This window comes from Mustela nivalis (assembly GCF_964662115.1).
Source record: "Mustela nivalis genome assembly, contig: HAP1_SCAFFOLD_1886, whole genome shotgun sequence".
NCBI classification, from domain to species: Eukaryota; Metazoa; Chordata; class Mammalia; order Carnivora; family Mustelidae; genus Mustela; species Mustela nivalis.
The window spans coordinates 18,967-32,619 of record NW_028134778.1 but is presented as its reverse complement, the minus strand read 5'-3'; the positions used below and the strand labels follow the sequence as shown (position 1 = coordinate 32,619).

At 50.3% G+C, this 13,653-nt stretch overlaps 1 long non-coding RNA gene across 1 annotated transcript; it reads right to left on the bottom strand.

Moving 5' to 3' along the window:
* Window positions 1-1,112: 1,112 nt before the first annotated feature.
* LOC309858121 lies at window positions 1,113-12,163 on the bottom strand. The gene is made up of 4 exons (XR_014308042.1): window positions 12,057-12,163; window positions 11,452-11,588; window positions 3,442-3,509; window positions 1,113-2,520 (listed from the first exon to the last, which is right to left on the bottom strand). It is a non-coding gene; the product is annotated as an uncharacterized lncRNA (long non-coding RNA).
* Window positions 12,164-13,653: the final 1,490 nt, after the last annotated feature.

Sequence of the window (13,653 nt, the reverse complement as noted above, 5' to 3'; positions counted from 1 at the left end):
TGAGCAGAGAGCCCAATGTGGGGCTCCATCCCAGGACCCTGAGATCACTACCCGAAGGCAGAGGTTTAACCCACTGAGCCACCAAGGCACCCCTGCTTCCGCGCTCTTTAACATCTACTACATAGAGTGGCTTGAACAGAGGACATGTGGAGGAGGGGGGTGGGGGGAAAACTGGAGGGGTGGAGGCAGGGCTTGGTGGCAGAAGTCTTGGTGAGGAGTATGGACTTTATCCAGAGAGCCGTGAGGCCAGGGAAGGCTCATTAGTGAAGGACGGGGTAAAGAGGGACAGCACCGCACTCAGCTTTCTACACTGAGAGCCCACTTTGAAGGAGGAGAAGTTAGAGATGGAGAAACTGGTAAAGCAGTTGCTACAAAAATCCAAAAGGGGGCCTGGCTGGTTCAGTCAGTAGAGCATGTGCCTCTTGTTCTCCGGGTCATGAGTTCAATCTCCACATTGGGTAGAGAGCTTACTAAAAAAAAAATCCAAGAAAGAGATGAGGGTTGAGAGATGGAGAAGAGGAGGTACACTGAGGAGAAACCAAGCAGAACTTGGGGATGAGATGGAAGGAGTTGTCAAAGATGGCCCACTGGGGCTTCTGGCCCAAGTGTGCCCTCCAGAGGGAAGCCCAATAATTGGTCTTTCACAATTTATTGGGCACCTTGTCCCCCAACCATCGCTCAGCTCCACACTTGGCACCTGCAGAACTCACTCCTGGAAGGTGCTTTGTTTTTCTCCAAAATGTATCTTCCTCATCTGTTTGTGTATTCATTTACAATGAGCACTTACTGTATACTGGCTGTTCTGGGAGCTGGGAAGGAGCCGGGAACAAGCTCAGCCTGCCTTACTCGAGGGGTAATGGTTACAGCCTGGGGTCTGGATTTGAATCCCGGTTCTGCAACTCTGGTTCTCCGTCCTGACGAACCTCCAGCTGGCTGTGAATTTAGGTAAGTCACCGAACCTCTCATTGTCTCAGGTGGCTCATCCATAAGACAGGGGAACGGACAGTCCCTGCCACAGGGACTCAGTGGGCTGGTAAGTGTAAGGTCCCCGGTACTGGGTAAGTATTGGGTGTCAGCTATTACTTGAGTTCACATTGTAGTGGGGAGACAGATCCAATTACACAATTAATTATTTAATTACAACAGTGATAAATACCCTGAAGGAGCAGTGCAGTCTGGAGGTGAGGGAAGGCTCCCTAGAGCGAGGGATGGTCCTGCTGAGCCGAGCTGAGTGAGTTGGGGCTGGCCAGGTGAAGCTCGAGGAAGAAGGGAGGGTCCGGTGAGGCAGAGGGCTGTCTGAGTAGGCAGACCCTCAGGCAGAAGGAGGCGCCGAGAGAGGTCTGTATTTCTGTAACTTTACCTCTTTGGAGCCCCCACATAATGTTGAGAAGTAGGTCAGGCAAATCCTTGGCTCCCATTTTCTAGAAAGGGCACTATGGCCCAGAGAGGGACGGCGACTTAGCTGGTCTGTAACCAAGCCTCTGGGTCGATGTTCTGCCCCCACTGATCCAGGGAGCTGGAGGGGATCAGCCTGAGAAGAGGCCTTTGTCCCCGCGCCCACTGGTGTGGGAGCGGCAGGAGCGGAGGCTGCAGCTGGCCACCAGCGGCTGTGGCGGCCAGAGCTGCATTCCTTCCCCTGCCAACAGAGCAAGTCCAGGCTCATGGCAGGGGCCTGGAACGTTCTTTTTTGTCTTAAAAAAAAAAAGAGAGAGAGAGAGAGAGAAAGAAGGAAAAGAAAAGCACTTTAGTCAACATTAAGTCTTGACTTCAAAGGACACAGCTTCCAACTGTCTCCCCTAACCCTGGGTCTCTCTCTCCCACTCCCTGGGGTAAGGGCCCCGGCAGCCAAGTTTCTGGGAAAGGGAATGAGGACTGGACTTGGAGCCCAAAGACTTTGTGGTGAGCCCTGGCTCAGCCTCCAACTTGCTGTGTGACCTCCAGTAGGTCAACAGCCCTCTCTGGGCCTGAGGGTCCCCAGCCAAACAGGGAAGGGAGGGTTGGATGACATCAGGTGGGGTGGGGAGTCCAGAAACTGGCTCCAGCCAGCTGCAGCAGCTTTGCTGCCCTTCAAGTCTGAGGCACTGGGGCCTCGGGGGTCCGGAAGCTGGGGACAGGCAGCCTTTCATCTCTGCTGGCCCAGGGTCGCTGCAGGTTGGCAGGCCCCACATCCCGAGATCGCGTTTCAGGCTGGAAGGGGCCTTCCTGTGACCTCAGCTGGCCAGCCCTGCCCCTGCCCCCCTCCTCCCCGTTCTCACCAGAGGGAAGCAGGCAGCATCCCGCCCAAGGTCACCGACCAGCAAGTGGCTGTCCTTCGGCCTGCCCTTCCCTCCCACCCGAGCCAGCACCCCCCCAACCCCCCCACCGGCCTCCCACAGTAAAGCCTCAGGTCTCCTGGGCCATTAGGAATCTGCCAGGCGAGGCGTGGTCTTCTTCCTCTCTCTTGTTTCTTGGCTTGTTTTCCCGGTTCTCCAACAGCCGCCTCCTGCAAAAGCCTCCGGGTGCGTGTACAGGAACATTTTTCTTTAAAAAAAAAAAAAAAAAGACAGAGAGAGAGAAAGAGAGAGAGAGAGAGAAATGCAGCCACAGTTTGGGTAAAAAAGCAACCAACTCCTTAATCCTTCCCTGTAACCTCTGGCTCCTCAGACGGGTTGGCTCAGGCCGCTGGGAGGGAAGGCCCTGTTGGGCAGAGGCCTGTCCCTCGCGCCCTCCTCACCCGCCTCTGCTCTCCTTCAGGGTTGGGTCTGACTTCTGGAGCCAGGAGAAGCCAAGCTGCAGGGTTCGGCAGGCCTGGGAAAGCACGGGGGGCTGAAGGGCTTGGCTGGGCCTTTTGCCCCTCTGCCTACTTGGCTGCCTTCTCCGGAGGTTACAAGACGAGGATTTTACACCCCTTGCCCATTGCCTCTGCCCCCATTTTCATTCCTTTATTCTCCTGTCTTAGGAACCTCTGGCCTCTTCACAGCAAAGAGCCTGAATGGCATCTCCCACCTCAGGGCCTCACTGTCCGGCTTGGCTCTCTCTCTCTGCGGGGCCTTCCACGCTCCAAGCCTTTGTCCAGCCAAACCCACTGTCTGGTGCCCATCAGTGTCCCTGCCCGCCAAGCCCTTAATTATCTGCTGCAGCCCCAGCACCTGGGTCAGTGCTTGAAGCCTAGTAGGTACACAGGGTCTCTGGACTGAATGGATTCAAACCGGAAATAGGACTCTAAAAATATTCAGAGTGAGCTCTCCAGAAGGGACCCTGGATTATGATGTATCCCAGTAAAAGCCCTTTTGTGCCTCCAGCTCCCTGAAAATCCAGACCGATTCTCTATTGCCACCTCTTCCCACTTGCCAGCTCTCATCAAAGGATTTCCTTTTTCTCCAAAGTGCCATCTTTCCTTTTGCCTCTGGGCCTTTGCCTGTGAAATTCCCGTTGCTTTCCACACCCCTCTCCACCTCTCACCTGGATGACTCCCTCTGGCCTATCACCCTGTCCGAGCACGTGTTTAGGGCACCAGCAAAGCAGAGACACTAAAAAAATATACATATATTATTTTTTAAAAAATATTATTTTATTTATTGACTTATGGGGGGGTATGAGGTGGGAGGGGCAGGAGGCGAGCAGACTCCTCACTGAGCAGGGTGCCTGCCTCTTGCTGATAGATCCGGGGACCCTGAGATCATGACCTGAGCCGAAGGCAGATGGTTAATCCACTGAACCACCCAGGTGCCCCCAAATATTATTTTTTTTAAAAACTAATTTGACGGGACGCCTGGGTGGCTCAGTTGGTTAAGCAGCTGCCTTCGGCTCAGGTCATGATCCCAGCGTCTTGGGATCGAGTCCCACATTGGGCTCCTTGCTCGGCAGGGAGCCTGCTTCTCCCTCTGCCTCTGCCTGCCATTCTGTCTGCCTGTGCTCGCTCTCTCCCCCTCTCTCTCTCTGATAAATAAATAAAATCTTTAAAAAACAAAACAAAACAAAACTAATCTGATGTTCGGGGCACCTGGGTGGCTCAGTGGGTTAGGGCCTCTGCCTTCGACTCAGGTCATGATCCCGGGGTCCTGGGATCGAGCCTCACATTGGGCTCTCTGCTCAGCAGGGAACCTGCTTCCTCCTCTCTCTCTGCCTGCTTCTCTGCCTACTTGTGATCTCTGTCAAATAAATAAATAAATAAAATAGTAAAAAAAAAAACCAAACCTAATTTGATGTTTGATAATTAAAAAAAACATTTAAAGAGCACTCATGGGAAAAAACAGAACTTTATTGGGGTTTCTTACTCTTATAGTCTATAACACTGATTTTTTTTAATTGTTTTTTTTTTTTTAAGATTTTATTTATTTAATTTGACAGACAGAGATCACAAGTAGGCAGAGAGAGAGGGGAAAGCAGGCTCCCCGTTGAGATGATGTGGGGCTTGATCCCAGGACCCTGGCATCATGACCTGAGCTGAAGGCAGAGGCTTTAACCCACGCCACCCAGGCACCCTGCCAGCACTGTTTTTGTGGCTGGGTGGCAGTAGGTTACATCATGGGGCTCTGCTCTTTAAGTCAGCCTGGACATCAGCACCTCTCCAGGAAGCTTTCACTGACTCCATGACAAGTTTAGTTCTCTTTTAGGTAATCTTAAAGCCCCTCTGGGTTTTTCTTTCTTTCTTCCTTCCTCTTTCTTTCTTTCTTTCTTCCTTTCTTTCTTTCTTTCTTTTTTTAAAAGATTTTATTTATTTATTTGACAGACAAAGATCACAAGTAGGCAGAGAGGCAGGCAGAGAGAGAGGAAGGGAAACAGGCTTCCGGGCGAGCAGAGAGCCCAGTGTGGGGCTTGATCCCAGGACCCTGAGATCATGACCTGAGCTGAAGGCAGTGACTTAACCCACTGAGCCACCCAGGCGCCCCTGGGTTTTTCTTTAATATAGATATTTTTGCTTTACTTGTGGCTTTCTGTCCCCCCCATCCCCCCCAACCCCACCCCACACCAAGTCTGGAACCATCTTCAGGGCCCAATTACTCTCTCTCCACCTCTATACCTGCATCATATACAGTACAGGGTCTGACCCCAAATATATCACTCTCTAACCTTTATTTATCCAGTCCCCTTTGCAGGATCTGCACTACACATCATATTCTTTTTTTTTCTGTTTTCTTTTTTTAAAGATTTTACTTATTTGACAGAGAGAGAGAGCACAAGCAGGCAGAGAGGCAGAGAGGAAGGGAAGCAGATTCCCTGCTGAGCAGAGAGTCCGATGAGGGGCTCGATCCCAGGGCCCTGAGATCATGACCTGAGCCAAAGGCAGAGGCTTAACCCATTGAGCCACCCAGGCGCCCCAATAAATAAAATTTTTAAAAGAAAAAAAAAAAAAAAAAGAACTGTATCTGAGGAACTCCTACTCACCCTTCAAGGTTCCACCCAAATGACCCCTCCTCTATGAACCTGCTCAATCCGTCAGTTGTGTTAGGTTGAGGGTTTTGTGAGCTTACAGCTCCTGCTGCAATTGGTGTCTCCCTCTTTTATGGTAATTTTTATGTACGTAGAGGCACTTCAGTGGCTCCGTCGGTTCAGCCTCTGGTCACAATCCCAGGGTCCTGGGATAGAGTCCCACATTGGGCTCCTTGCTCGGCGGGGAGCCTGTTTTTCCTCTGCCACTCACCCTGCCTATGCTCTCTCTCAAATTAATAAATTTTTAAAAAAAGACTTTATTTATTTATTGACAGAGAGAGAGAGAGATCACAAATAGGCAGAGAGACAGGCAGAGAGGGGAAGCAGGCTCACTGCTGAGCAGAGAGCCCGATGCGGGACTCGATCCCAGACCCTGAGATCATGACCTGAGCTGAAGGCAGAGGCTTAACCCACTAAGCCACCCAGGTGCCCCTCAAATAAATAAATTTTAAAAAATGTATTTAAAAAATTTTTTTATTTTTATTTATTTTTTTAAAGATTTTATTTATTTATTTGAGAGACTGAGATTACAAGTAGGCAGAGAAGCAGGCAAAGAGAGAGGAGGAAGCAGGCTCTCCGCTGAGCAGAAAACCCTATGGGGGAAGGGGGGGCTTGATCCCAGGAGCCTGGGATCATGACCTGAGCCGAAGGCAGAGGCTTTAACCCACTGAGCCACCCAGGTGCCCCAATCTTTTTTTTTTTTTTTAATTTATCTATTTGACAGAGAGAGAGACAGCGAGAGCAAGAACACAAGCAGGGGGAGTGGGCAAAAGAAAGCAGGCTTTTCACCAAGCAGGGAGCTTGAAGTAGGGCTTGATCCCAGGACCCTGAAACAAATTTTTTTTTTTAATGTATCTATTTTCTTCACCACCAGATTGGGAGCTGCTGAAAAACAGAGACTCGGTGGATGGATCACTGGTCCCTAGAGCCCTGGGTTGGGCTGGCCAGAGGAGAGAGCAATGTATGCTTTTTAAAGAAACAACCTGGAGGATGTCATGACGGAGGAAAAATTCAAGCAAGATTTTGAATGTGGGGGAAGAGTAACATGTACTCACTGAGGGCACAGAGTCAGCGCTGATAAAAACAAATCAGAGCAACAATACTCCTGACAGCCAGTACTGAGCGTACCATAGTGTGGTGGGCAGAACGGAGATGAAGCTCTGCCTCTCACTGGCTGTGTGACCTTGGACAAGGTAGATCATCTCTCTGTGCCTCAGTTTCACCATCTATCAAAAGGGGAGATTAAGGGTACCTACCTTACCGAGAATTCAATGAGCGAGTATCTGCAAGGTGCTGAGAGCTGGGCCGGGCCTATGTGGTGCTTGTGAGTTTGCCTTACGGCCTAGCACCTTGGCTGTCCTAGGCATTTTCATCTGGCACCCCACTTAGCCCTCACAGCCGCCTGAAAGGCAGGGCTGTTTGTCCTTTTGCTGAGAAATGAGGTGTGTGGGGGCCAAAGGTTCTTGCTAAGGCCCGGCCAGTCACTGGGTAAGGGACAGGAATGGGATTTGAACCCATGTCTCCTTGGCCTGCCGCCCACCCATGTTCCTTGACTGTGGCACCTGCCTGCAGGAGGAGGGGGAGGAAGAGAAGATGGCACAGTGGGAAGGCAGGGAGGCTTCCCTGAGCGGGGCCTCCGGAGCAGAGAGGCAGGCATTTTTTTTCTAGAGCTTTCATTTCCGTCTGCCTCTTCTGAGCAGGTGAAAAACCCCACAGAGGGCCCTTCATGGAGTCCTCCCCCTTTTCCTCCCCCTCCTGATGCTGCTTCATCCCCCCACGCTGGGAGGGGGGGAGGTCAGGCATGCAGCGTGGGAGATGTAGGGGAGTGGAGTGAGGAGGAAGGGGAGCATCATTCCAGATCCTTTCCCTTCAGCACCCCCCCTCTCCCCATCACAAGCGCTCCGGGAGGAGAGAGCATTCCAGGTGGAAGGAATGGCAAATGCAAAGGCTGTGGATTAAGGATGTGGAGGCGGGGAAAGCCTGTGAGCTTGGCTGGAACTGAGGTTCAGGGCCCCCTGGGATTGCTCAGTGGAGAAGAACTTGTTTGACGAGAAGGAGAGAGAGAGAGAGAGAGATGCAGTGGACCTAGCAAGAGTTGATGATTCTAGAGGTAGGGAAGTGGCTGCAGACTGTCCTGGGCTCTGAAAACACTGGTCTCCATCTTCTTCCCCTCAACCAGGGTGGTGAAGATGGGTCACTGTGATTCTTCATGGTCCTTGTGATTTGTTTTTCCCTTAACACACTGGGTTCTGCCAGCTCTGTACCAGGAATTGGTTCATGGCTTTTTATGCATTCCCTCAGTGTTTTTCGCCCCAGCTGTACAATTGGTATTATTCACTCCATTTTATGGATGAGAAAACTGAGGCTCTGCCAGGTTTTATAACTTGCTCAAGGTCACACAGGGTGTAACAGGCAGATCCTGGACTCAAACCCAGGACTTTTTCTAGAGACGGCAATTTTGCCAGCTGTACTGGTTTAGGCTGCTTTCCCCAGGGTGTTTGCCATCCCCATAGCAACAATGAGAGGCCTGCCTGTGCTGACAGCACTTCATAGTTGACGCAGGCCTTGTTCTTTTTGCTCCTCACAACAGCCCTGTAAGCAAGCTGCTATCATCCCTATTTCATAGATAAGGAAACTGAGGCTCAGACAGGGGATGTGACTTGGCCAAGACTGTTGGTCCGGACTCAGGCTCTAAACTTTTTGCTTTCCCTTGCAGTGGAAGAGGGTCTGTTACCTGCTCTAAGCTGCCTCGGAGGGCAGGGAACAAACAGGCAGGGGTTACTTTTCAAAACTGGTGGGAAAGGAACGAGTTTGGCTTTCAGAGCCTAGGACTTGGCTACTGGCAGTGGATAATGTCATCCCTCTGGCGGTGATAACTCCTCGGAACTGCTGGGGTAGAGGAGGGATGGCTTAACCTCAAGTGCAGTTAAGTCCATTCATGTTCAGAGGCTGGGTTCGAATTCCAGCTGTGCCTCCTGCAGACTGGGTGGCCTTGGGCAAGTCATTTAACTTCTTAGTGCTTCTTTTGTCTCATTTGTAAAATGATGGTAATGACAGGACCTCACTCATAGGGCTACTAGGAGGATTTATAAGTTAATGCATGGACAGCACTTAGCATGTGTTTGACACATAGGAAATGCTCCGTGTTAGTGCTTATTAATATGATTTCTCAAGTGTTCAGCACCATCCCCTCAGAAAGCAACTTGTCTATGTCTGTTGCCTAAAAGGAGAAACTATGGCTCTTGTTGTCAGACAATTTTCAAGCAAAAGCTCCAAAATCTTACCTAGGACAGGTGTTAATGCTGATATCAACAATAATAATTATTATTAAATTACTAATAAAGTTAGAGTTAATGACAATAATACTATTAAAGTTAATATTTAACAGCTGCTTACTATGTGCCAATCACTGTGTGAAGTGCTTTGCATTTATTTATTTTTTTTTTAAAGTTTGTTTTTTTGTTTAAAGATTTTATTTATTTATTAATGGGAGAGGAGACAGCATGAGGAGAGAGGTCAGCAGGAGAAGCAGATTCCCTGCTGAGCAGGGAGCCTGATGTGGGACTCGATCAGGACTCCAGGATCATGACCTGAGCCAAAGGCAGTCGCTTAACCAACTGAGCCACCCAGGCGCCCCAGTGCTTTGCATTTATTATCTCATTTAACTTTTACAGTTCCGGGAGATTGAGGCTCACAGAGGCAAAGTCACTTGCTCAAGGTCATACTGCTAGAAAGTGCTATAGTTATGATTTGAACCCAGGCTTGCCTGGTTTCAGTCTCACAAAACAATTACGGTCAGATGACAACCTGCCCAGTGTATGGATGCTTCCATCAGCTCTCTCCCAAACTTATCTGATGGATCTGCTGCCTCAGGCTCACCTCCCTCCATGCTGGGAAGAATGAGCACCTTTTATGGAGGGCCTTCTATGTGCCGGAACACTTTAGACACATTCCACATTGAGTCCTCATTGCCCCCCATGACACTTTATCATTATCCCCATTTCTTAGAAAAGGAGATGAGGTACAGAGAGGTGTGGTGACTGGACAAGGTCTGAAGTGAGATGGCAGAGCCAGGATGCAAACCCTGGGTTGGCCTCAAAGCTTGCATTCAGGGCCTACCAGAAAAGTACACAGACCCTTGGAAATGAGCCTCATTTCAAAGTCAGGTTCCCTCCCCTGTAACACCTCATTTGCTTAGGCCCCCAAATGAGCTCTGTCCTCCCTCCTCATTGCCACCTATTCCAACTGGCCTCGATGCCTTTCTCTTGGCCTGCAATCCTTCTTCCAGAGACCTGCTGCCTGGTTCAGCCCCATTCACCAACTCACCCGGAGATATCACCTCTGCAGGAAGCCTCTTGTGGCCCCACCCCATTCCAACATGCACTCTCATAAACACCTTGTACTTTGCCTTCTCGTTCCTTACCAGTTTCTAACTCTATTTTGATTCATCTGGTCATTTGTTTTATGACTTACTTCCTTACTAAACTCTAAGCTCCATGAGGGTCTGTCTGTTTTGCCCACCATTGTAGCTGTACCACTGGCAGGCTGCCTATCCATAGTCAATGCTTAATAATTTTTAAAAAAAGCTTTTATTATTTATTTGACAGACAGAGATCACAAGTAGGCAGAGAGGCAGGCAGAGAGAGAAGGGGAAGCAGGATCCCTGCTGAGCAGAGAGCCCGATGCTATGCGGGGCTCAATCCCAGGACCCTGAGATTATGACCAGAGCTAAAGGTGGAGGCTTAACCCACTAAGCCACCCAGGCACCCCAATTTTTTTTTTTAAAGTAAACCCTAGGGGTGCCTGGGTGGCTCAGTGGGGTTAAAGCCTCTGCCTTCGGCTCAGGTCATGATCCCAGGGTCCTGGGATGGAGCCCTGCGTCGGGCTCTCTGCTTGGCGGGGAGCCTGCTTCCCTTCCTCTCTCTCTGCCTGCCTCTCTGCCTAATTGTCATCTCTGTCTATCAAATAAATAAATAAATATAAAGTAGACCCTACACCCAACATAGGTCTCGAACTCACTGACTCTAAAATCAAGAGTCATATGCTCTACTGACTGAGCCCCAGCCAGGCACCCCGGTACTTAGTAATTTTTTACCGAATAGATGAATCCTTGAATGAATAGATAAATACCAGGTACTTTTTACACATGACTCATTAATTTCACAATTAACTCACTGAATCCTCACAACTGCCCTGCTGTCCCCATCTTATTTTTAATTTTTATTTTATTTTTTTTAGCTGTGATGTGGATATACATTTTTTTGGCACTGATGTGGAGATATATATATATATATATATATATATACATACATATATGAAAATTTTTAAAGATTTTATTTCTTCATTTGACACGGAGAGCAGGAGCACAAGCAGGAGGGTGACTCGGGCAGAAGGAGGAGGACAAGCAGGTTCCCTGCTGAGCAAGGAGCCCCATGCAGGACTAGATCCCAGAACCCCCAGATCATGACCTGAGCTGAAGGCAGATGCCTAACCAATTGAGCCACCCAGATGCCCTGTTGTCCCCATTTTAGAGAAGACATAAATGAGGCTCAAAAAGCTATAAAGTGGTGGAGCTCGGATTCAATTTCAGGTCAGGCTAACCCAAAGACACTGACTTCTGCACAGCACCTGCTGCCTCCCAGCACCCAACGGCCACAGTCACGATTTAAATAGTCATTGGTTGTCAGACCACATGTCCCAATTTGAGCCCGGAGGTCACTGACTCAGCCAGCACTGAGGCTCTTTCAGCACCATGCACTTGGTGGTCTCCGCCCATTTAAAGGCTTAGCTGGCTCCCCCTCCCATCTTGGCCTCCTTCCTTTCCAGAGAGGGAAAAGGACTAGGAATTACAGCCAAGGCAGCCCTTCTGGGAAAAACAATCCTGTAATGAAAAGAGCCCTGTTCTGAGAGCAAAGAAACCTGGATTTAAGTCTTGGCATGGAGGCTGCCCTGCTGAGGGCCCGCAATGGTGTCACAACCCCTGTGTCCTTGTTTGGGATTCTGTCTGGGTTGCTGACCCACCTGTCATACCCTACTCACCTCCTGATTCCTAGGTCCCTAGAAACAGCTAGGGCCTAGGGTAACCGGAGAGAGGAGAACTGTACTGGCACTCTCACGACACTCCCCGGAATGCTAAAGGGTTGGTGGAAGAACGTCTTTCTCAGGGGACACCAGGCCTGGGAGGAGAAATACAGAAATGGAAGACAAAAGATACAAGTTTGAGTCCTGGGGTTGTTTCATATTCCCTGGGTGACCCAGGGTAAGTCATGGAGTTTTCAGTTTTCTCTCCTGCAAAACGAAGACAATATCCGCCTTACAGAGTTGCTCGAAAGAACTAAATGAGAGATATTCGCTAACTTGTGAATTTGTCAAATGGTATCCAGCTGCAGCCTTTTATAATCAACAAGATTATAAAATAATAATCTTGGGTATATGCATATATATATATATATATATATATATATATATATATATATATATATATATATATATACCCAACTCAGGCGTGTAGCTTCAAAACGCCAGGGACATGAGGCCGGCATGACTACTCTTATTTTGCAGAAGGACAAACTGAGACCCAGATAAGTTCAGGAAGTCGTCTGAGGTCGCAGAATGAGGTGACGCCTGACCAGGGTCTTGCTCACCTGACCCCGGCCTTTCAGAATCGGCTTCCAGTCCTAGGACCCCGGACCTCGCCCCGGAAGAATCGTTTAGCAGCGGGCCAGAGCCTATGACTCACTCTCCCCACCCTACTGTCGGTCGGGCCCGAGACCCGGGCAAAACTATCTGCAACTTGAGGGGTATCTACAGAAAGTTCATGGGTTTGGCCCCTTCCTTCCACCAAAAACCCTGGTTGTTTGAACTCTAACAAGTGAAATCCATATTTCAACACACTCTGTAGGAGTTTTTACACTTTCTTAGGTAGGATTTTCCTACCTTGAATTTAGGAGTTGACTCAGTTTAATCTCCACCCCCACTTCACTTGGTTTGCCCTCTCGCTGTTTACTCCGATTGCGGAAGTAGCTCGGGTGGAGCTCCCCAGACTGTACCCTTGAGTACGTCTTTTGCGTAGCTATTTAACTGGCATTCCACTCGGGCCAATGGAATGCCCGAAAGCCCCAGGAGGGTGGGGCAGAGAGCCAATCAGGGCCGTTGGCGGGGTGTGGCTGTGTCCCAGGGCGGGGAATCGCGTAATGGCGGACGCGGGCCGGGTGAGCGCGGCTGGGGGCGTAGCGCGCTGAGGGGGGTTTGGCTGTGTGGCATCTCCGGAGGCGGCCCACGGGAAGAGACCCCGTGCGGAGAAGGGCGGCTGGTAGGCCTCTCTGTCGCTGAGGGCGACCGCACGAGACCAGGTGAGCAACAAGTCCCCGCGGGCGGGCCCCGCCGTGAGGCGCCGGGCCCGGCCGCGCCGCCACCCCCCCATCCCCTGCCTCGAGCCTCGCGGGGTCCCGGAGGATTGGGTGGCGCACCTTCTGCCGCGGACCGGCAGTGGCCGGGGGAGCGGTCAGCGCGGGGTGGCCTCTTATTCTACACTCCCTTCCCCTGGGGAGGAGGTGTCCTGGAGGTCCCCTCGGAGACTTGGAGGGGCCGGCGAATCTGTGAGGCTGCGAAAGTGCCCCCATCCTGGCCTGGCGCTGGCACTAACTCGCTGTGTGACCTTGGGCAAGTCACTTCCCTCTCTGGGCGTCAGTTTCCCTACTTGTAAAACGAAGGCTTTGCAGGCAGTTGTACATGAGTTGGATCTCAGATGTTCTCGGAGATCTCGGGCAAGTTGTTCTCCAGGCGGAGCTTTAGTTTCCAAAGTGGGGCCATGAAGGAATTGTAGGGCTCTTTGAGATCCGTGGCCTGCTGAGTCGAGGAGTGGCGGAGAGGATTGTGAGTACGTACATGTGTGTATGTACGTATGTGTGTTTGTGTACATGATGGGTCTGCAGGAGATGAGTTGGCTAAGGGGGCTCTTCCATGAAGGCTGGATTGACCCCAGGCTGTAATTAGGTAGACTCTGGTTGTCTTGGTCCTCTAGGGACCTAGAGCCTTTGAGATGGCAGTTTTATACACTGGGGCTCCATAGCATGGGAGGAGAGGAAAGTATCCTTGGAACCTCTTGGGGCAATGATTGAAAGTTAGTCCCCAAACAATTCAGGGGGGTTAGGAGTGGGAGGGGAAGCATTTATGGTGCTCTTACTATGTGCCAGCCCTTGTTTAGGCTTATGTTCTTAATTTTTACAGCTGCTTTTGGGA